Source organism: Geotrypetes seraphini, chromosome 5 (assembly GCF_902459505.1).
Source record: "Geotrypetes seraphini chromosome 5, aGeoSer1.1, whole genome shotgun sequence".
NCBI lineage: Eukaryota > Metazoa > Chordata > Amphibia > Gymnophiona > Dermophiidae > Geotrypetes > Geotrypetes seraphini.
In genome coordinates this window covers 107015910-107040609 of record NC_047088.1, presented here as the reverse complement: position 1 = coordinate 107040609, position 24700 = coordinate 107015910, and the positions used below count along the sequence as shown (strand labels likewise).

The 24700-nt window shown below is 45.4% G+C and overlaps 1 protein-coding gene across 2 annotated transcripts in view; it reads right to left on the bottom strand.

Moving 5' to 3' along the window:
• SRCAP (Snf2 related CREBBP activator protein) overlaps positions 1-24700 on the bottom strand; it is an 891636-nt gene that overhangs the window by 794743 nt on the left and 72193 nt on the right. For both annotated transcript variants that reach the window (XM_033945009.1, XM_033945008.1), the window contains exon 2: positions 7338-7408. The gene's annotated coding sequence lies outside the window, so the exon portion shown is untranslated. The remainder of the gene's footprint in view (positions 1-7337; positions 7409-24700) is intronic.

Here is a 24700-nt window from a genome sequence, read left to right as displayed (position 1 = left end):
ATCCCGTCTGTATTTCTTTTTCTGTCGCTAACATACCTGAAAAAGGATTTATCCCCTTTGTTTACATGCCTAGCTATATTCTCTTCCTGACTGCTGTTTTAACAGTTCTAGATTTCACCAGATAGGCTTTTTTAGCTTCTTTACCTTCCGGCTGTTGTTTGTAGGATACAAATGCACTTTTCTTCTGCTTAACTAGTTCTGAGATCTCCGTGGAGAACCATTGGGGGTCTATTTTTTCTCCATCGTTTATTCACAGTCTTCATGTAGAGATTGATTGCTTCCTGCAAGGTAGATTTCAGAGCCGACCACATTACCTCCACACTGTCCGTTGTGTCCCGGTTTTGCAGTGCCTCATAGACATAATCTTCCATGTTTGTCACTTTGGGGACCATACCACATGCATTTAGTTTATTTATCAATTGCCTATACGGCAGTGTCAACAGCTTTGCTAAAGTCCAAGTACAATACATCTATCACCTCTCCCATATCCAACTGTTTCATCACCCAGTCAAAGAAAATCAATCAGATTTGTCTGACAAGACCTGCCTCTCATAAAACCATGCTACCTTGGGTGCTGCAGTCCATTCGATGCTAGAAATCTCACTATCCTATGCTTAAGAAGCATTTTCATTTGTTTACTCACTACCAAGGACAGACTAACCGGTCTATAATTCTCAGTCTCCTCCTTACTTCTGCTTTTGTGCAAATGGACCATATCTGCTCTTCTCCAGTCTTCCGGGACCATATTGGACTCCTAAGGAAGCATTAAAAAGATGAGACAATAGAGCCACCAGAACCTCACAAGAGTTTCTTGAGTACCCTTAGATGTATCCCATCAGGCCCCATCACTTTGTCTACTTTTAATTTAGCTAGTTCCTCACAAACAGTCTTCTGAGAATCTTTCCCAGTCTACTACAAATCCATTACCATTTGCATTCATTTTTTGCGGTCCTACCCCCGGTCTTTCATCCATGAACACAGAACAGAAATAATTGTTAAGCAGCTCGGCCTTATCCTTATCAGTTTCTGCATATTTGTCCCCTCACCCTTGAGTCTCATTATGCCATTTTGACACTTCTTCCTATCACTTACATACATTTTGTCCCCCAATTTTACCTTATCTATTATCTTTTCTTCCATTTGCACCTTTGCTTTTCTGACAGCTTTTCCCACTTCTCGTAGTTTTTCCACATATTTTTGTCTGTCTTACTCTTTCGGAGACATTTTGTAATCTACAAAGATTAACCTTTTTTTCTCTCACCTTATCAGATAATGCATTTGAGAACCAAAGTAACCTTCTTTTCCTTTTATGTACTTTCCTAACAAAGATTTGTTGCCTTTAGGATAGCATAAGAACATAAGCAATGCCTCCACTGGGTCAGACCTGAGGTCCATCGTGCCCAGCAGTCCGCTCACGCGGCGGCCCAACAGGTCCAGGATCTGCGCAGTAGCTCCCTATCTATACCCTTCTATCCCTTTTTCCAGCAGGAAATTGTCCAATCCTTTCTTGAACTCCAGTACCGTACTCTGTCCTATTACGTCCTCTGGAAGTGCATAAAGAAAAACTTCCTAGCATTTGTTTTGAATCTGTCCCCTTCCAATTTTTCCGAGTGCCCTCTTGTTCTTATATGTTTTGAAAGTTTGAAGAATCTATCCCTCTCTACTTTCTCTATGCCCTTCATGATCTTGTAGGTCTCTATCATGTCTCCTCTGAGTCTTCGCTTTTCCAGGGAGAAGAGCCCCAGCCTCTTCAATCTTTCAGTGTATGTAAGTTTTCCATGCCCTTAATCATTCGTGTAGTTCTCCTCTGGTCCCTCTGAAGTATTGCCATATCCTTCTTAAGGTGCGGTGACCAATACTGAACCCAGTACTCCAGGTGCGGGCGCACCATTGCCCGATACAACGGCAGGATGACTTCTTTTGTTCTGGTCGTAATACCCTTCTTAATAATACCCAACATTCTGTTTGCCTTCTTCGCGGCTGCTGCACATTGTGCCGCTGACTTCATTGTTGTATCCACCAGTATACCCAAATCTCTTTCAAGATTACTTCCCTCTAATACTAATCCCCCCATTTGGTAGCTGAACATCGGGTTCTTTCTCCCTATATGCATGACCTTACATTTCCCTACATTGAAGTTCATCTGCCATTTATTCGCCCACTCCTCCAGTTTGTTTAGGTCCCTTTGTAGGTCCTCACACTCTTCCATAGTTCTAACCCTTCTACAGAGTTTAGTGTCATCCGCAAATTTTATAACTTCACATTTCGTCCCCGTTTCCAGGTCATTAATAAATACATTAAACAGCAGCGGTCCCAGTACAGACCCCTGCGGAACTCCGCTCGTGACCTTCCTCCAGCCCGAGTAGTGACCCTTCACTCCAACCCTCTGTCTTCTGCCTGCCAACCAGTGTTTGACCCATCTGAGTACGTCCCCTTCCACCCCGTGGTTCCAAAGCTTCCTAAGTAGCCGCTCATGGGGTACCTTGTCAAATGACTTTTGGAAGTCGAGGTAAATGATGTCTACGGGTTCCCCTTTGTCCAACTGGCTGTTCACCCCCTCAAAGAAGTGCAGTAAGTTTGTTTGGCACGATCTTCCCTTGCAGAAGCCATGTTGGCTTGCTTTCATCAGCCCATTTTTTTCGATGTGCTCACAGATACTGTCCTTTATCAGTGCTTCTACCATCTTGACCGGAACCGATGTCAAACTTACCGGCCTGTAGTTTCTCGGGTTTCCTCTTGACCCCTTTTTAAAGATAGGTGCAACATTTGCTATCTTCCAGTCCTCTGGGATCTCTCCAGTTTTCAAGGATAGGTTGCAAACTCGTTGGAGTATTCCCGCTATCTCATTTCTTAGTTCTTTTAGTACCCTAGGGTGGATTCCATCCGGGCCTGGTGATTTGTCGCTTTTCAATCTATCAATCTGTTGGAGGACATCCTCATGGCTCACCTCTATTGTTGACAGTTTTTCTTCTTGATCACCATGGAAGATCACGTCGGGTTCTGGTACACTGGATGTGTCCTCGCTTGTGAAGACTGACAAGAAGAATTTGTTTAACCTGTCGGCTACCTCTTTTTGTTCCTTTATCACTCCCTTTTTGTCTCCATCATCCAACGGTCCTACTTCCTCCCTCGCCGGTTGCTTCCCCTTAACATATCTGAAGAGCGATTTGAAGTTTTTTGCCTCCCTGGCCAGCCTCTCTTCGTATTCTCTTTTCGCCCTCCTAACCATTTGATGACATTCTCTTTGGCGTTTTCTGTGTTCCTTCCAGTTTTCCCCAGTTTGATCCTTTTTCCATTTCCGGAATGAATTTTTCTTGTCTCCTATCGCTTTCTTCACCTCATTGTTTATCCATGCGGGGTCTTTTGTTCGGATTTTTTTGCACCCTTTTCTAAATCTGGGGATGTACATATGTTGTGCTTCTTGCACTGTGCCCTTGAATAGAGACCAGGCTTGCTCTACAGTTTCTCTTTTCCTTGAGCTATTTGTGAGTTTTTTCCTTACCATTGCTCTCATAGCATCATAGTTCCCTTTCTTGAAGTTGAACGTTGTCACTGTGGTTCTCTTCCCTTTTGCTGTACCTACTCCTAATTTGTACAAAATCATGTTGTGATCGCTGTTTCCTAGTGGTCCTACTACTTCTACTTCCTTTGCAGGTCCCCCAATTCCATTGAGGATTAGGTCAAGAGTGGCATTTCCTCTTGTTGGTTCTTTGACAAGCTGATCCATAAAGCAGTCCCTCACAGCCTCTAAGAATTCTGTTTCCCTCGCACAGTTCGAGTTTCCAATATTCCAGTTTATCCCAGGGTAGTTAAAATCTCCCATTACTGTCACGTTCCTGTTGTTGCCTTCCCGCCTCAATTCTGCTGCCAGATCTTTGTTGTTTGCTTCCGTTTGTCCAGGTGGACGATAGTATAGACCCAATCTTATGTCAAGGCCATTTTTTCCTGGTAATTTAACCCATAATGACTCCAATCCTTCCGCCTTTGGTTCTATATCCACTCCGGACGAGGGAATGGTGTCTTTTATGTATAGTGCTATTCCTCCACCCTTCTTGTGGGTCCTGTCTCTTCTATAGAGTTTGTACCCTGGCAGTACTATGTCCCATTGGTTATCCTCGTTCCACCATGTTTCCGTTATTCCAATGATGTCTAGGTCTTCCTTTTTTGGCTATGACTTCTAATTCTCCCATTTTAGACTTTAGGCTCCTTGCATTTGCGTACAAGCAATTTAAGTCCCGGTTTTTTCTTTTCTCAGCATCTTTTAGTTTCGCCCACTGCTTTTCTACTTCATTCAGCTGTCCCCATCCAACTAACTCTTCCTTGAAGTCTTCCCCCATCTTGACAAAGTTAGTTCTTTTAAGTCTAGAACCTTCAATCTTGAGTAAGTCCTCTCAACCTGCATTTTGATATTGAACCTCACCATTCTGTGATCACTAGAGGCTAAATGATCACTTCCCCCGTTGTAAGCATCAAGTCCAAAATAGTTCTATCCCGTGTAGGTTCCATTACTTATTGCCGGAACAATTCTTCCTGTGGCAAATCCAAGATTACATTACATTACATTAGAGATTTCTATTCCGCCATTACCTTTTGGTTCAAGGCGGATTACAAAAGAGTTATAGAAGGAGGTCATTTCTTGTGAAGGTAAAGAATAAATCAAGTAGTATCGGTGAGTTAGGGAGAAGATGGGAAGAAGGTGGTATTAAGCCTTTTTTAGGGATTTCTTGAAGAGTATAGTTTTTATTTCTTTTCTGAACATCTTGTAGTCTGGGGTTATCATCAGTAGATTGGAGATTTGGTTATCTATTTTTGCTGCTTGAGTGGCTAGGAGGCCACCATATATTTGTTTCCGTTTAACTTCTTTGATTGGGGGGGTGAATGGGGTGTGTTTTTCTATGTCTGGTTGATTTTTATTCCGCCATTACCTTGCGGTTCAAGGCGGATTACAAAAGAGGATTTCTGGACATGTCCAGAGGTGTTACAAAGTAGAGCGGGTTGCTTCAGAGGATTGAAATGTTTCATACAGTGTTAGTTAGTCTTCATGATCTCCTTGCTTCTAGACAATCCCACAGCTGGAACAGTCCAATCAACATCCGGCATATTAATATCACCTACCAATAGTACTTCCCGTGTGTTGGAGTAAAGGCTTAAAAACAGCTTCAAAAAAAAAAAAATGTGCTTTTAGTATGGATTTAAATACTGCCAGAGACGGAGCCTCATATACCGAGTCAGGCAGTTTGTTCTGGGCATACGGTGCAGCAAAAGTAGAAGCAATTGATTTGGGAGTCGGAAGTAGAGGAGAAAGGTACAGGCAAGAGACTTACCCAATGAACAGTTTATGGGGAAGAGTATAGGGAGATATGAGACAGGAAAGACACTGAGGAGCTGCAGAGTGAATACACCTGTAGGTCAATAAGAGGAGTTTGACCTATATTCAGAAACGAACAGGGAGCAAATTAAGTGACTTGAGGACATGGGTAATGTGAGCATAACGACACTTGGCAAAAGATGAGGCATGCAGCAAAATGCAATCTGCTTAGAAGGTGAGAGAGATGATTTAGTGGAAGATCTGTGAAAAGCAAGTTGCAGTTGTCTAAGCAAGAGGTGATGAGAGTGTGAATGAGGGTCTTAGTGGAGTGCTCAGAAAGAAAAGGCCAGATTTTAGTGACGTTGTAGAGAAAGAAACGACAGGTTTTGGCAATCTGTTGGATATGTGAAAAGAAGGAAAGAGATGATTCAAAAATGGCCCCAAGGTCTTTGGAGGAAAGGTGAGAGAGGGAAGATAATAGAGATGTTTAAAAACCTATGTGGCATAAATGTGCATGAGGCAACTATCTTAATTGAGAGAAAGCTCTGGAATGGGAGGGCATAGGATGAATGTGAAAGATGACAGATTTAGAAGTAACCTCAGAAAATACTTTTTCTCAGAAAGGATGGTGAATGCTTGAAACAGCCTCCCAGTGGAAGTGGTGGAGACAATGAATTTACCTGAATTCAGGACAGCTTGGATCTCTAAGGGAGAGGAGGGGAGAGTAGATGGCATGGTTTGGCAGACAGGCCACATGGTCTTTATTTGCCTTCATTTTTCTATGTTTTTATTTAATCTGAAATTAAAGGTTTAATTTTCAAGCTTCTTTATTAGATTTTTACTAGATTTTTCTTGGGCCGTTTGCCCTTATCTCACGTAAAAAAAAAAAAAAAAATCAAGTCCATGGTACCATAGTCAATGAGATAATTTCTGTATCTTCCTGCAGGTTATTTGTATAAATACCACAACAGGATTGAACCTCGTGTCTTTACCAATTCGTACATGGATAAGCACTATGTTGTGTTGTAAGAAATATGGTCTCCTAAAAGGTATTATTGTCCTCTCTGAGTCAGTAGCTGCACAGGCACAGGAACAGCCTTGTTGCAGGCTACAACAGATAGTGGAGTTTACTGTTGGCACCAGCTACCAAATCCCAATCTACTACAGATAGGGACCTGTTTAAAGTGCCTTTACAGCAGTATCACAAATATCACATGAAAGAAAAACATATGTACAATCTATACTCCCGGCAGAATTCTGTGCAAATACACGATGCAGCAGCTATTCCCACATGCTACCTACCAGTAATCTACAGGAAGGAAGGACAGAGAGATATTGGATCCACAAGCAGAAAGGAGTGATGGAGAGTGGAGAGGGAAGAAGAAAGACGCTGAGAATGGTAGAACCCTGAGGGGGAGGAGAGGGTGGCAAGGAAACGAATGAGAGGATAGATATAAGAGAGGGTTGAGGAAAGAATGAAATGGAGAATGGGAAAGAAGATGAAAATTTGATAAGTAGCTGAAAAGTGAAAAAAAGGAGAAGAGTAAGACAGAAGCAGAAAAGAGTTAAAAGGGAATGATTAATATGTTTGAGGCAGGTGTAATGAGGGAATAGACAAGATAAGAGTAGAAAAGATAAATGGACTGCAGCCACTTGAAGGAGAATTAGCAGACAACAGGGATGCAGAAAAAAGAAACTGGAACCAATACAATGGAAAAATAAAACATCCAGACAACAAAGGTAGAAGAAAAGCATTTTGTTTTAAATGTTTTAAAAGGAATATGGACAATTAGCAAAAATATTGTTTAAAATTTTGACAAATAAACTTGCAGAATTTTGTAGAATTTACTAATTTTGTGTGCACAATTTTGAATTTTTTTGCACAGAATTTTGCCAGGAGTAAATATATAAAACTGGTGCTCAACTCACTGCCAACATAATAGTGTAGTTAATGCACCAGATTAATGCACCATCTCCTCCCGTCCCTCCTCCACCCCAGGGACTCTTGCTTCACAAAAGATAGTCTTACTTGCTTCAACTGAGAGTTCTGTTTCTTCAATCTCCACTTCCACCTTGAGGCTTTGGCAGGGGATATAGTTTCTGTAATAAGAAAGACAAGCCATTGATTATACATTGTGAGACAAAAGGCTAACAAAATATCTGGTTGTCAACTGATAATCTTACTCCTGGCACTTGCAATCCCATTGCCTTCTACCAAGTTACTGCATATTGGTAATTTATCCGTCCCTCCTAAGGCCATCATTATCTACCTCAGAGCCCCATCAGCAGACACTAGTGCTGCCTGATGCACGATTCAATTCGATTCAGTTCGGGTGAATCGATTTGTTTGGGGTTTTTCAATCAGCCTAGCCTATTCAGTGGCCCAGGGTTTCTTACTACTCATTGGGGATAGGCGGGCTGACCGCCGCTGCTGCTCCCTGCTCACCGCCATGGCTGCTCCCTGCCCATTTACCACAACTCCAAGAAAGTAAGGTAAGGGCCAGCGTGCAGCGATTGCACACCACCAGCCCAGAAGCCTTCCCCCAATGTCAGCTCTGACGTCAGAGAGAAGGTTCAGGCCAGCCAATCGCTGCTTTGCTGGCCCGGACCTTCTCTCCAACGTCAGAATTGACGTCAGGGGAAGGATTGTGAGCCAGTGGCATGCACTCGCTGCACACTGGTACTGACCGTACCTTCCTGGAGTTGCGAAGAGCAGCAGACCGGGGGGAGAGGAGGAGGAATCTACGGCAGGTAGGCAGGCTTCGGTGCAGCAGGGAGGGAGGGAAGGGGACACTAACTTACATAGGAAGGAAGGAAGGAGGGTGGGAAGGGGGCACTAACTTACATAGGAAGGAAGGAAAGGGGCACTAACTTACATACCATGTGTCCCCGAAAATAAGCTCTAGCAGGATTTTCGGGGTAAGTCTTAATATAAGCACTACCACAAAAATAAGCTCTAGTCCCAGGATTCGCCGGCAGTTTATCTTTCCTCCTAACCTCCCATCCCTTGAGCAGCAGAACCCTTGAGCGAGCACCGCCCCACCCCCCTGAGCATCCAAACCCCCATCCTACCCTCTCTCCCATCCGAACCCCGCTGACCGCGAGCAAGCCCTACATATGGTACTTCAGGCTGCTTCAGCCTTGTCTGCCCATGAATTCATTCTGCTGCGTTACTGCGCGGTGGGGGCGAGTGCTCGGGGGGGTGGTCACTCAAGGATTCTGCAAAAGTAGGAAAAATGATTTTATTTTCTGTTTTGTGATTACAATATGTCAGATTTGAAATGTGTATCCTGCCAGAGCTGGTGTTAGACCGCGAACGTGAGCTAAGATTTAACAGAGAGAGGAAAAGTATTTTTTGTTTATACCACAGTGCCAGTGTGGGTAGAAGAGGGCAAAGGGGGTAAAGAGGCCATAAAAGAGGTGAAGAGGCTATAAAATAAACCCACCAGGATGCTTGGGAAAAAAAAAACACCCAATTGAGCAGGAAAATCAAATTGAATTGAAAAATCGATTCAATAGGCTGAATTGAATCAAATTTTTTTTCCTGAATCGGGCAGCTCTAGCAGACGCTACCAGTGCTCTTCCCCAAGCCACTTTTTCCACCTCTGTAGTGCTACTTATTGCATTCCCTACCAATATCCCTGCAACACTGCTGCCATTTCAGTTTTTTCATGCTCCTCAGCGCTGTCATTCTTTCCCTTCTTTCCGCTGTTGTCAATAGTTCTAACCCTTCTCAATGCTGTCAACCACATGTTCCAATTAAAGGGAACTGTAGAGCACCACTGCAGATGAATACTGTGATTATTGTAGCAATAGTAAAACAAGATCATGCCTTCTGTGAGAAGGACCATTCTCCTGGGTCCAGAATCTGTCGGCTGAGGAAATCTGCCTGAACATTGTCAATGCCAGCCACTGTGAGCGACAGATGAGCTTCCACTCAACGAAACAGCATGTGAGCTTCTTAGCCCAAGGGAGCTACTTCTCAAACCCCCTTGACAATTTATATACGCCATCGCAGTGGCGTTGTCAGAGAAGACTCAAACTGCTTTTCATACTAGAATGGGATGGAGAGCAAGCAATGCCAGTCAAACTGAACCGAGTTCTAGACAATTGACCGACAAATGTTTCTGACAAGTCCACTGCCCCTGAATGGATCATTCCCCACAGTAAGCACCCCAACCCGACAGGTTGTCATCCATCATGATACATCATAAACTCCGATATCCAAAGAAGCCTGCCCTGACGGAGAGCCTCCCCCTGAAGCCACCAGCTCAGGCTGCTGTGAGCTGTCTCTGTCCAGGGGAGCAGCATCTGAAGGGAATGATGCTGTGAAGACCACCAAGAGAGAAAGGACTAGGGGAACTACCTCCAAAGAGGCCGCCATGGACCCCAGAATCTGAAGATACAACCAGGTCATAGAAGCCAAACAGTCCAGGAGAGCTCTGATCTGCTGTTGAAGTTTCTGTCTGCATGCCTCAGGACCTTTCTTGGTATCGAAGAGAAGCCCCAGATATTCCAAAGACTGGGAGGGCATCAAGTTGCTCTTTTTGAAGTTGACATTCCCCAACGCCTGCAACTGAGACACTACCGTCTCTACTGCACTTTTGCACACCAAACAAGACAGAGCTCGAAACAACCAGTTGTCCAGGTAAAGATGGACTTGGATCCCCTGCCAGTGGAGAAAAGGCCGCCACAACTATCTTCACCTTGGGGGGGGGGGTGAAAAATCAATCCACTTGTACCCATCCACTCCACTCATGATTTTGTAAACTTCAATCATATTTTGGTTGCTCTTCTTTGAACCTTTTCCAGCGCCACTATATCTTTGATATAAGAAAACCAGAACTGAACACAATTCTCCAAGTGAGGTCACACCATGGAGCGATACAGAGGCATTATAACATTCTTAGTCTTGTTAACCATCCCTTTTTAATAATTCCTAGCATCTCGTTTGCTTTTTTGTTCTGGTTGTGAAAATCTTTCTTAGCAACAAGAAGGCAGACAACTACACACAATTAGTAGAGGATATGCTCTTTCATTTCAACAGGCTTGATTATAACATGAATGTTCAAGTCCATTATCTGCACAGTCATTTAGATCGCTTTCCAGAGAACCTTGGTTACTAAGCAAAGAGCAAGGTGAAAGATTTCACCAAGACATAAAAACAATGGAAGCCAGATACCAAGGAAGATGGGATGCACAGAGGATGGCAGACTATTGGACTCTTATGCGGAATTGTCCTGGCAGATCCCACTCTCAGAAGTCTTCTTGTGTGTTGAATGACCAGAAAGTTTGTATCATAAACTTGGGCTTTTGGTATGAAATAAGTAGATTTTCATGTTGAATACTTTTCTTTTCCTTCATGCTTAAAAGACATTAAACACTACATTAAAATATTCTGATTTTTTAATGGGCATGCAGAGTGAACAGTGGTATATGGCACATGTTCTATATCTCAAAAACTAGAACTGATAGGAGAAAACTGGTGCCATTTTTGGAATCAGCAGGTCAAATATACCCAGAAACAGGTCTAACATTTGAGGCACCAAAATGAATGTTGGCCAGTGTTATCTTTAAATTTGGCTGTTTTTGCTATAAGGTGCTCCATGGGCTATTATTTAGTTATCTGATGGATCATTTCCTTTTTAAGGATTCTATTCGTTTGATGCACCACCCAATATTGTTTGCATTTCCATCTTTCAGGGGCTGTATTTACAAGAAATATTTAAGTAGAATGCTTTAATAAGAACATAAGTAGTGCCTTTGCTGGGTAAGACCAGGGGTCCATCGCACACAGCAGTCCGTTCACGCGGCGGCCCATCAGGTCCAGGACCTGTATAGTATTTCTCTATCTATACCCTTCAATCTCCTTTTCCTTCAGGAAAGCATCCAATCCCTTTTTGAAACCCAATAGCATGCTCTGTCCTATCACACCTTCTGGAAGCGCATTCCAAGTGTCCACCACCCTCTGGGTGAAGAAGAACTTCCTAGCATTGTTTCTGAATCTGTCCCCTCTTAGTTTTTCCGAATGCCCTCACGTTCTTGTAGCTTTCGAAAGTTCGAAGAATCTGTCCCTCTCCACTTTCTCTGTGCCCTTCATGATCTTGTAAGTCTCTATCATGTCCCCTCTAAGTCTCCGCTTCTCCAGTGAAAAGAGCTCCAGTTTCCCTAATCTTTCAGCGTATAAAAGGTTTTCCATACCTTTTATCAGTCACGTCGCTCTCCTCTGAACTCTCTCGAGTATCGCCATATCCTTCTTAAGGTACGGCGACCAATACTGGACACAGTACTCCAGATGCGGGCACACCATCGCCCGATACAATGGCAGGATAAAGTCCTTCGCTCTGGTTGTGATACCCTTCTTGATAATACCTAGCATTCTGTTCGCCTTCTTAGCGGCCGCTGCGCACTGTGCCAATGGCTTCATTGATTTGTCCACCAGTACCCCCAAGTCCTTTTCTAGGCTACTTTCACCCATTGCCAGCCCTCCCATCGTATAGCTGTACATTAGGTTTCTGTTTCCCACATGCAAGACCGTACATTTTTCTACATTTAAATTCATCTGCCATTTATTCGCCCACTCTCCCAGTTTGTTCAAGTCCTTTTGTAATCCTCACAGTCCTCCTTAGTCCCAACCCTACTAAAAAGCTTGGTATCATCTGCGAATTTTATAATTTCGCACTTCGTCCCGGTTTCTAGGTCATTAATAAATATATTGAACAGCAGCGGTCTGAGTACCGACCTCTGCGTAACACCACTTGTGACTCTCCTCCAGTTCGAGTAGTGGCCCTTCACTCCTACTCTTTGTTTCCTCCCCGCCAACCAGTTTTTGATCCATCTATTCACCTCTCCTTCCACCCCATGGTTCTTCAGTTTCCATAGTAGGCGTTCATGGGGTACCTTGTCGAAAGCTTTTTGGAAATCCAAGTATACGATGTTTATGGGGGTCCCTTCGTCCATTTGTTTGTTAATTCCTTCGAAGAAGTGCAGTAAGTTCGTTAGGCACGATCTTCCCTTGCAGAAGCCATGTTGGCTTGTTTTCATCAGTTTATTCCTTTCTAGATGCTCATCGATGCTGTCTTTCATCAGCGCTTCGGCCATCTTCCCCGGCACCGAAGTCAGACTTACCGGTCTGTAGTTCCCGGGGTCACCTCTCGATCCTTTTTTAAAGATGGGCATAACATTAGCTATTTTACAATCCTCCGGGATCACGCCTGTTTTCAGGGATAGGTTACAAACTTGCTGTAGTAGTTCCGCTATTTCCTCCTTTAGTTTCTTCAAAACCCTAGGGTGGATTCCGTCTGGGCCCGGAAATTTGTCAGTTTTTAATCTATCTAACTGCTTATGTACATCTTCGAGGCATACCTCCATGGATGTTAATTTTTCTGCTTGATCTCCTTTGAAGATTTTTTTCAGGTTCCGGCACGTTTTGTAAATACTGACGAAAAGAACATGTTTAGTCTATCCGCCACTTCTTTTTCTTCTTTCACCACTCCTTTCCTATCTCCGTCATCCAGCGGTCCCACCTCCTCCCTTGCCGGCTGCTTCCCTTTAACATATCTGAAGAACAGTTTGAAATGTCGTGCTTCCCTGGCTAGCCTCTCTTCGTATTCTCTTTTTGCTCTTCTAACCACTCGGTGACATTCTTTTTGATGCTTCCTGTGCTCTTTCCAATTCTCCCCAGTTTTGTCCTTTTTCTACATCCGGAAAGATTTTTTCTTATCCCCTATCGCTTTCTTTACTTCTTTAGTTATCCACGCCGGGTCTTTTGGTCTGTTCTTTTTGCATCCTTTTCTAAATCTGAGGATATACAGATTTTGCACTTCGCTCAAGCATCAATGTGGGAACCTGAAATACATTTTATTAACCTCCACTTCTTTCTTACATTTTAGGAAACTGTTGAAAAAACATATTTAAGAAATTTTTGGATGCTTAATTTGTTTTAATTTACAGCAAAAAAATAAAATAGAAATAGATAGATAGATATAGATATATAAAAATTATGTTCTTACCTGTTAATTTTCTTTCCTTTAGACGCAGATGAATCCAGAGACCAATGGGATAGCACACATCTACCAGCAGGTGGAGATAGAGAAACTGATTAACAGGTGGTCCTATTGGCTGGCACACCTCCTGCATCTTCAGTATTGCTCCTTGCCCAAGCATCGGTAACCATCAAAATGCTTACCATGTAAAAAGCTTCATTCTCATAACAAATTTCAAAAGGTAATAATACAGAATACAACTATCAATAATAACAGACTTCGAAAGTTGCAAAAGAAAAAACCAACAATCAATATCCAGAAAGGGTGGGGCTCTAGATTCATCTGCTGCGTCTAAAGGAAAGAAAATTAAAAGGTAAGAACATAATTTTTCCTTCCTTAGCAACAGCAGATGAATCCAGAGACCAATGGGATGTAGCAAAGCAATCCTCAATTTGGGTGGGAAGCAAACGCCACCTCCACAACAACTGAAGCACTAAACGCTGCCTCCACATGCGCCCCCACATCCAACCGGTAATACTGAGATAAAAGTATTCTTGGAAGACCAAGTAGCCGCATGACAAAACTTCTCCAAGGAAAAAACCTGTGGACTATGTCCAAGTAGCCGCTATTGCTCTGGCTGAATGGTCATGGAAGTTCTTCTGCCAAGTGAGCGTAAAGAATGTCCTCCTGGACCCTTCGAGCAATGGAGGCTTTGGACGCTGCCATACGTTTGTCGCATACCTTGAAAAAGAAGTGATCTAAATGACTAAAAGTCGTTAGAAACCTACAGATTGCGGAGAATGCTAAGCACTTTTAAAAAAAGCAGTGATGAAAAGCTCGCCTCCCCATTCCTCCTCCCAGGAAGAAGGAAAGAAAAGTGAGAGCGGCATAAAAGAAAGGATGACACCACCTTAGAAAGAAATTGTGGTACTGTCCGAACTGACACCCCAGAATTTGTAAATCAGAAATAAGAATCCCTGCCGTACAAGGCCTGCAACTCAGAAAACCGCTGAGTTGAAGCCATGGCCACAAGAAACAGTGTTCAAAGTCACAACCTTTTAGAGTCTCAAAAGACAAGGTTGAAACGAATTTGTAAACTGCGAAGAAGTACCTTAAGACTGTACTCTGGACAGGGCTTTTTAAGAGGTGTACGAATATACTGTACTCATTTTAGGAACTGAACTACATGAAGCTGAAAAGTAAGCAAAGAGCGAGATACCTAGCCCTTGTAACAAGCTAAGATTGCCACTTGAAGCTGAAGGGAATTGAATGCTAAGCCCTTGGCAATACGCTTGTGCCAAAAAAGAAAGAATATAAATTATAGAACTCTGGAAGGGTGTCAATGTTGAGAAGTACCCAAGAAAAGCCTCCAAAAGGAAGCATAAGCCACATAAGCTGTATCGCTTGGAGAAAAGAAGAAATAACCTGTTTCGCATAAACCTTACACATTAGCCATGACTTTTCAAAAGCTAGGTCGTAATTACATTACATTACATTACATTAGGGACTTCTATTCCGCCTATACCTTGCAGTTCAAGGCGGATTACAAAAGAGCTAACTGGACATTTCCAGTGAAGTTACAACAGTTTTGGGGGTTTTTGGGGGTTTTTTGGTTACAAGGGAGGAGAGGTACCTGAATTAATTCTGGAAGAACTTGCAAATTGGATATTAAATTGACTGTACGTTACTATGTGATATAACAAATAGATTACAGTTAGAGTACAAATAAGATTACGTAACATTTCAGGGATCTGAATACTTGGTTGGTGTTTTGGGGAGGAAGAGATTATTTAAGTGGAGGTTTTGGGGGAGAATTTATCTAGGAGGAGGGGGAAGGGTTGGGTTAAGATATCTAGATAAATTTTTTGAAAAGTAGGGTTTTGATTTCTTTTCGAAAAGTTTTGAAGTCGCCCGTTGCCGTCAACAGGTTGGAAATGGAGTGATTAAGTTTTGCTGCTTGCATCGCCAGAAGGTTATCAAACATCTTTTTGCGCTGAGTGCCCTTGAGTGGAGGAAAGGCAAGGGTTCAGAGTTCTTCTTTGTCTTGAGGTGAGGATCTGGTTTAGGCAGTTGTTTAGATAGGGGGGGGGGGGGGAGACGTTTAATGCTTTGAATAATAGACAGTAGAATTTGAATTGAATTCGTGCTTGCATAGGTAGCCAGTGAGAGTCTAGGAAGGCAGTTGTAATATGATCATATTTTCTCAGGGAGTAGATCAGTCTGAGGGCAGTGTTTTGTATAGTCTGAAGTTGTTTTATCATGTTGGCAGGACAAGGTAGATAGAGGGAATTGCAACAGTCCAGTAGACCTAAGACTAGGGATTGGACAATTAGCCTGAATTGTGCTGGGTCGAAGAATTTTCTTATTTACGTAGATTTCTCATAATTAAAAAAGCTTTCTGGGATGTTTTATTGATTTGGGACTGCATTGTGAAGCATCTGTCTATCGTTACTCCTAGGAGTTTGAGTTCGGGCTGTATTGGGTATTTGGTGTTTTTAATTTTCAGTTCTGTAATGGTAGGAGTTTTGGCCTTTTCGAGCAGAAGTAATTTTGTTTTATCTGAGTTTAGTTTCAGTTTGTGGTCTACCATCCATTTTTCCACTGCATCTAGGGTTATTTCCAGTTTTGCTGTAGTGGTGGGCTCTGATGGGTCGAAGGGGAGGAGTATGGTGATGTCGTCTGCGTAGCTGAAGGATGTAACATTTAAGTTATCTAAAGTGGCTCCAAGGGAGGAAATAAAGAGGTTGAAGAGCATAGGTGATAGAGGTGATCCTTGTGGAACTCCGCATGGGTTGGACCATGGTTCTGATTTGATATTATTGGACTTTACCCTGTAGGTTCTTGATTTGAGGAATCCTTGGAACCAATTGTAGACCTTGCCTGAGATCCCAATGGCGTCAAGTATCTGTAGCAGTATGGAGTGGTCAACCAGGTCAAATGCTGCGGAGAGGTCAAGTTGGATTAGCATCATCTTTTTGCCTTTGCTAATTTGCTGTCGAGCTGTGTCTAGTAGTGTTACAAGTAGTGTTTCTGTGCTGTGGTTGGTTCGAAATCCTGATTGTGAGGGGTGAAGTAGATTATGGTCTTCCAGGTAGTTGGTGAGGTATTGTGCAACTAGACCTTCTATTATTTTAACGTATATTGGTATTGAAGTGATTGGTCTGTAGTTGGAGGGGTTATCTATTGGGCCTTTGTGGTCTTTCATGATTAGAGTGATTATGATCTCTCCAAGGTCTTGAGGGAATTGACCTTCTGTTAATACCAAAATAGGACGAATATCCACGTTGATCAGACCCTAGGTGAGTAAATCTGGAGAAAACAGGAATCTCAACAGTTCGGCAGTCGAAAGACTCATCAGATCTACATAGCAAGGATGGCGCAGCCAATCCGGAGATTCTCTTTACTGTGCCTTGAAAGCGAGCCTGAGGTAGCAAATCCATCCAATCATCAGCTAGGGGAAAACACTTAAAAAGAGAAACCAGAGGCGAGAAAGAAGCAACGCTGCTAGCCACTCTGACTGCCACTCCCTGCGTCTGCTGAAGAAGCTAGGAAGCGTTGAATTTCAAGACGAGGCCATGAGGTCTAGTTCTAGGAGATCTCACCTTTGTACAAAGAGCTGGAACGCCTGAGCAAATAGTTCCCAATTTCCAGGATGTAGAAGATGTTACTACTACTACTATTTATTTTTTCTAAAGCGCTGAAAGGCGTACACAGCGCTGTACATTTTAACATACAATAGACGGTCCATGCTCAGATTTTGTGGTGAGAAAGTCTATCTAAACTCTTTTCCTGTCCTGTAAAATGATGCGCTGACAGAAAAGGAAGATGAGATTCCATCCATTGAAGTAGAGCCATTACTTTACTCGCCAACTAAGTACATCAGGTCAGCTCGGCAGCGTTTTTTTTTTTTTTCTCTCTTCTTTTTTCTTTACAGGAGCAGAGAGGCAGAGGGGAAGGCAGGAGGAAGCAGCCAGAGCAGGCTGTTAGACCGGGGTCGCGGCGAGAGTTAGCTCCGCCCACCCCCACCCGCGTCAGAGGTTACATCGGGCCCGGGCTCCCCCTATAAGAAGAAGGGAGCCAGGGCACGAGGCAAACCTCGGCAACGTTTTTTTTCTCTTCTTTTTTCTTTACAGGAGCAGAGAGGCAGAGGGGAAGGCAGGAGGAAGCAGCCAGAGCAGGCTGTTAGACCGGGGTCGCGGCGAGAGTTAGCTCCGCCCACCCCCACCCGCGTCAGAGGTTACATCGGGCCCGGGCTCCCCCTATAAGAAGAAGGGAGCCAACGGCGCCCAGCCATTCGGCGAAGGAGCCTTGAGAAGGAGCCGAGACAGCAGCAGCAGCAGCAAAAATCTTTTTTTTTCTCTCTCATTACTCTCTTCTCTCTCTACCCTTTCAGCTAGTTGCACGCCGGACACCACTCATACACACCGAGGAACCAAAGGAGCAAGGAAAAAGAAATGGAGGCTGCAGGAACCCAGCGGAGCTACCCAGTGTACTGCATCGAGTGTCATATGTATGACTACCTCCCCTCCGGGAGGCAGGCGTACATATGCGGTCGATGTCAGGACCTGGATAGCCTGAGGAATGAGGTCGGGAGACTGCAGGCCAGGGTTCAGGAGCTGGAAGGACTGTGCACCTTAGAGGAACCGCGCTGGACAACGGAGGATACCACCGGAGAGAGTCACGTCACGGAGCAAGTAAGAGAGCTCGAGAAATTCATCGAGGAGGCCTGCAGGATGGTGGCGGCTCAGGACAAACAGCACATCGGAGTGGAACCAACAATTGGACAGAATCCACCAGACGCCATGAGAGTAGGACCTTGCGGAGGAGCTGGACAGACAGAGGAGATAGTGACCCAACAGAACCCAGAGGAAAATCTAGCGGATCATGACACGGACCTGAGACCAGAGAGACAACCAAGGAAGGGGAAGTCTGCAATTGTAGTGGGAGACTCAATCCTGAGAGAAGTGGACAGTCACATAGCAGGAGGGAGAGAGGACCGACTAGTGACATGTCTCCCGGGGGCGAGAACGAAGGACGTCATTGACAGAATAGAGAGAATCCTGGACGGAGCTGAAACAGAGGAGACAGCGGTGATAATCCACGTTGGAACCAACGACATCAGCAGGAGGAGCTACAACAGGACTACACTAACTGAGCAGTTCAGGATCCTGGGGAGGAAACTGAAGCTGAGGACAAGGAGGATAGCCTTCTCAGAGATCCTGCCAGTACCGAGGGCAGATGCTAAGAGACAGACCGAGCTGCAAGCCGTAAACGGTTGGCTGAGGAGATGGTGCGAAGAGGAGGGTTTCCACTTTGTACGGAACTGGACAACTTTTTGGGGGAAGAACAAGCTCTACAGGAGGGACGGACTGCACCTGAGCACGGCTGGGACGAGGTTGCTGGCACGCAACGTTCAGAGCAGCATAGACTTGGCTTTAAACTGAGGAGAAGGGGAAAGCCGACAGTCGACCTGACCTCGACACATCGGACCAAAGTATCAAACAAGGATACTGAACCAGAAATTTGTAAAAGAGGGCTCGGGACTGAGAGGGAACTTTTGGGAAAAGGACACAAGGACGCAATGCAGGGAGCCAATGCACAAACGAACCTAGCAAGCAGAACTAAGAGAGAGCAACAGGAGCCAGAGGGTCATCCAAACATGGGGGAGCAGGCTGAGGACAACATAGACACACCGCAGGATGGGGATAAACACAACAAAGCTCGGGGGCTGGCAACCCATGAGGAGGTTGGCAGGGGCGCCAAACCACGAGGAAAACCAGCGGAAAAGGCAAACAACCAGGACTTAAATTGCCTATACACTAATGCTAGGAGCCTAAGAGCCAAAATGGGAGAATTAGAAGTCATAGCCAGTACAAAGGACCTGGACATAATAGGAGTCACAGAAACGTGGTGGACTGACGACAACAAATGGGATGTGGCAGGGTACAAACTCTACAGGAGGGACAGGACACACAAGAAGGGTGGAGGAATAGCGCTTTATATAAAGGACTCCATACCTTCAACCAGGATAGAAACAACAGTAAGGGCGGACGACTTGGAATCACTATGGATTAAGCTACCTGGAGGAGCTGGAGCAGACATAAAATTGGGCCTGTACTATCGCCCACCTGGACAACCGGAAGCACTCGACCAGGACCTGGAGGCTGAGCTGAGACAGATATGCAAAAGCGGAAGCGTGATGGTGATGGGAGACTTCAACTACCCTGGGATAGACTGGAGTATTGGACACTCAAACTGCACAAGGGAGACCAAATTCCTGGAAACCACGAGGGACTGTTTCATGGAACAGCTTGTCACGGAACCAACACGGGGGGATGCAACTCTCGACCTAATCCTCAATGAGCTAGGGGGACCTGCAAAGGAGGTGGTGGTGCTAGAACCCCTAGGAAACAGCGATCACAACATGATCCAGTGCAAGCTGGAAATTGGACCATCAAAGGTGAAAAGATCCACAGCGACAGCACTCAACTTCAAAAAAGGGAATTATGATGGCATGAGGAAATTGGTGGGAAAGAAACTCAACGGTAACGCAAGGAAGATGGAGTCTGTAGAAAAAGCCTGGTCCCTACTCAAGGGCACGGTGCAAGAGGCACAGAACCTGTACATCCCCAGATTCAGGAAGGGGTGCAAAAAAAAACAAACAAAAAACCCAGCGTGGATAACAACTGCGGTGAAAAAGGCGATAAGTGACAAGAAAGCATCGTTCAAAAAATGGAAAAAGGACCAAACAAAGGACAACCAAAAGGAGCACAAAGAACACCAAAGGGAGTGTCACCGTGTGGTTAGAAAATCTAAAAGAGAATATGAGGAGAGACTGGCGGGGGAAGCAAGAAACTTCAAATCGTTCTTCAGATATGTGAAGGGGAAGCAATCGGCAAGGGAAGAAGTGGGGCCATTGGATGATGGAGACAAAAAAGGAGTGGTAAAGGAGGAAAAAGAGATAGCAGACAGGTTAAATAAGTTCTTCACGTCAGTCTTCACGAGGGAGGACACATCCAATATTCCGGAACCGGAGGACATCGTAAATGGGGATCGGGATGAAAAGCTGGTCCAACTAGAGGTAAGCCAAGAGGATGTCCTCAGGCAGATAGACAGACTAAAGAGCGACAAATCGCCAGGTCCGGACGGCATTCACCCAAGGGTACTCAAGGAACTAAGGAACGTAATAGCAGAGCCACTTCGCCAAATATGTAACCTATCCTTAAAAACTGGAGAGATCCCGGAGGATTGGAAAATTGCAAATGTCACACCCATCTTCAAGAAGGGTTCAAGGGGGGACCCGGGGAACTACAGGCCGGTGAGCTTGACCTCGGTCCCGGGAAAACTGATGGAAGCATTGATTAAGGACAGTATCTGTGAACACATAGAAAACAATGGACAGCTAAAGTCGAGCCAGCACGGCTTCTGCAAGGGTAGGTCATGCCTCACAAACTTATTGTACTTCTTTGAGGGGGTAAACAGACAGGTGGATAAAGGGGAATCCATTGACATCATTTACCTTGACTTTCAAAAAGCCTTTGACAAGGTACCGCACGAAAGACTGCTTAAAAAGCTGTGGAGACACGGGGTGCAAGGGGAGGTCCACCGATGGATCAAAAACTGGCTGGCAGACAGAAAACAGAGGGTTGGAGTGAAGGGCCATTACTCAGACTGGCATGGGGTCACGAGCGGAGTTCCGCAGGGGTCGGTGCTGGGACCGCTCCTGTTTAATATATTTATTAATGACCTGGAGGTGGGAACAAATTGCGAAGTTATTAAATTTGCGGATGACACCAAACTCTACCGCAGGGTTGAAACCATGGAAGACTGTGAAGATCTGCAAAGGGACCTAACGACGCTAGAAGAATGGGCCAAAAAATGGCAAATGAACTTTAACGTAGGGAAATGCAAGGTCATGCATGTAGGGAAAAAGAACCCGATGTTCAGCTACAAAATGGGAGAATCACTGCTAGGGGTAAGTAACCTTGAAAGAGACCTGGGAGTGATGGTGGACACGTCTTTGAAGGCGTCGGCACAGTGCGCCACAGCCTCAAGAAAAGCAAACAAGATGTTGGGTATCATTAAGAAGGGTATCACGACCAGGACAAAGGAGGTCATCCTGCCACTGTATCGTGCAATGGTGCGACCGCATCTGGAGTACTGTGTCCAGTATTGGTCGCCGTACCTCAAAAAGGACATGGCGGTACTTGAGGGAGTCCAGAGAAGAGCAACTAAACTGATAAGAGGTATGGAAAACCTCTCATATACTGACAGACTGAAAAAGCTGGGGCTGTTCTCCCTGGAAAAGCGGAGACTTAGAGGAGACATGATAGAAACCTTCAAGATCCTGAAGGGTATAGAAAAAGTAGACAGGGACAGATTTTTCAGATTATGGGGAACCACAAGTACAAGGGGGCACTCGGAAAAATTAAAAGGAGACAGGTTTAAAACAAATGCCAGAAAGTTCTTTTTCACCCAGAGGGTGGTGGACACATGGAACGCGCTTCCGGAGGCTGTGATAGGCCGGAGCACGTTACAAGGCTTCAAAGAAGGTTTGGATAGGTTCCTAGAGGATAAAGGAATTGAGAGGTACAGATAAGAGTAGCGGTAGGTTATAGGGATAGTCTGGGACCATTGCTCAGGAAATGGGCCTGATGGGCCACCGCGGGAGCGGACCGCTGGGCGAGATGGACCTCTGGTCTGCCTCAGCGGAGGCAACTTCTTATGTTCTTAGGTCCTTTCCTGACTGTAGAGAAATACCACTGTCATAACACTGTCCTAAAATACCTTTATCATCATTCCGGAAGAATGGTCTGAAACTCCTGAAACGGTAGCCTGACCATGCTTCAGTCCAGAAGAATGAACGAGTACTGAGTCTCCTCTTAATACCAGACTCCTTGCACTGAGGATTGAAGGCACTGAGCCCCCCAACCCAACAGCCTGGGATGTTTGGTGACTTTGAGCCAGTCCAGCAAAGACCGAGGCATGCCTTTGAAAAGATTAATCTCGCTGAGCCACTAAATTATATTGAGCGATGCTTGAGGAGCCTACTAGATACTACAATTGGAGCCTTGAGATACCGGGAACCACTGAACAAAAGCGACTGCTGTAGCATTAGCATGTGAAAACAAGCTGAAGTTCCCAGTGGAATCACCACCATAGATCCTAGAACCTGCACAGAATCCCATACTCTTGTTCTTGGTGACTGAAGAAGGTAAACCTAAAACTGTAACCAGTCACCCTAGTCTCTGGGAAGAAACACATTCCTCTCCTACATGGACATCCCCTGATATTCCAATAATTAGTACAGGAGAAAAGAGCTTTCTGGAAATTTGAAGATTCACATCCAAAGAATTGAAGAAAAGAAGTTCAAATAAAAGAAATCACCCATTTGTCTGACAAATTGACCTGACTGGAAGACATCCGAATCAAGCAGTTGTCTAAGAAAGAAAGTACCTAAATCTCCTGTTTGCGCCAAAATGCCACTACTGCCCTCATTTTCTAAAATGTTCATGGAGCCATAGCTAGGCCAAATGGCATTTGCCAAAACTGATAGCGCTGCACGATATGAGCTAAGCGAAGATAGTGCAAATTCGGTGTCCATAGGGAAATTGTAAATATTCTCACAGTTTTTCTCCAGAAATGTCTAACTCTGAGAAACTAATTTACCAGAATGAGATCCAGCCCCCGTCTGACCAATTCCCTCATCTTAGGCACTATGAAGTAAATGGAATAACTTCCCTTAGTTCCGGAAGAACTAAAACTACTGCCCCGAGTACCAGTAACACTTAAAAGGGGTCTCGCACGAACATAACCTTTGGAAGTTCAATACATGGTCACTCCAAGAAAGAATCTGAAAAGGGAGGAAGATTCAAAGTTGTAAGCATCCTGAAAAATGCCCAAAGCCCCGTGACCTGAAATCATAGTTGTCTCCCCCTCACAAGAAAGCATAAAGAGTTACCAGAGGAAGTTAAGACCCCTTCAGAATGAAAAGTAGACAGTCGGGGAACGGCTGGACAAGAGCTGTAAATTCTGAAAGAAAGGAACTTTCCCAGAAAAAAATGCAGCTTTCTGATGTAAAATGGAGTACCGTATTTTCACGCATATAACGCGCGCGTTATACACGATTTTTACAAACCTTGCGCGTTATACGCGTGAGCGCGTTGTATAAATTTTTTTTTACATATTTCCCTCCCCCCAATTCATCATCCGGAATGAGCGCTCGCACTCCCACCCCGAAGGACCGCTCGAACCCCCACAGACTCCCCCCCCTCCCCCATGGAGAAGCTGTCTACCTTGTTTCCGGATGCCAGCAAGCCCAGAGAAAGGGCGGGACCGCCGGAAGAGGAAGCAGCGTAGCGCAGGGCTCAGAGAAGGGGCGGGACTGCCGGCAGAGGAAACAGCTGGGCTCGCTGGCATCCGGAAACAAGGTAGACAGCTTCTCCATGGGGGAGGGAGGGAGGCTGTGGGGGTTCGAGCGGTCCTTCGGGTGGGGGTGCGAGCAGTCCATCGGGGTGGGAGTGCGAGCGGTGGGGGTGCGAGCGGTCCTTCCGGATGATGAATTGGGCGTCTGGGGGGGCATCAGGCTTTCAGGATGGGGACAGGACTTCAAGGGGGGACAGGTAGACCTTCAAGGGGGGGACAGGATTTCAAGGGGGGACAGGACTTCAAGGGGGACAGGCAGACCTTCAAGGGGGGACAGGACTTCAAGGGGGGACAGGTAGATCTTCAAGGGGGGGACAGGTAGACCTTCAAGGGGGGACAGGTAGACCTTCAAGGGGGGACAGGCAGGCCTTCAAGGGGGGACAGGCAAGCCTTCAAGGGGGGACAGGCAAGCCTTCAAGGGGGGGACAGGCAGGCCTTCAAGGGGGGACAGGCAGGCCTTCAAGGGGGGACAGGAAGGCCTTCAAGGGGGGACAGGAAGGCTTTCAAGGGGGGACAGGCAGGCCTTCAAGGGGGGACAGGCAGACCTTCAAGGGGGACAGGCAGGACTTCAAGGGGTGACAGGCAGACCTTCAAGGGGGGACAGGACTTCAAGGGGGACATGCAGACCTTCAAGGGGGACATGCAGACCTTCAAGGGGGGACATGCAGACCTTCAAGGGGGGACATGCAGACCTTCAAGGGGGGACATGCAGACCTTCAAGGGGGGACAGGACTTCAAGGGGGGACATGCAGACCTTCAAGGGGGGACATGCAGACCTTCAAGGAGGGACATGCAGACCTTCAAGGGGGGACATGCAGACCTTCAAGGGGGGACAGGACTTCAAGGGGAGACAGGACTTCAAGGGGGGATATGCAGACCTTCAAGGGGGGACAGGACTTCAAGGGGGACAGGCAGACCTTCAGGGGGGGACAGGACTTCAAGGGGGACAGGCAAACCTTCAAGGGGGGACAGGCAGACTTTC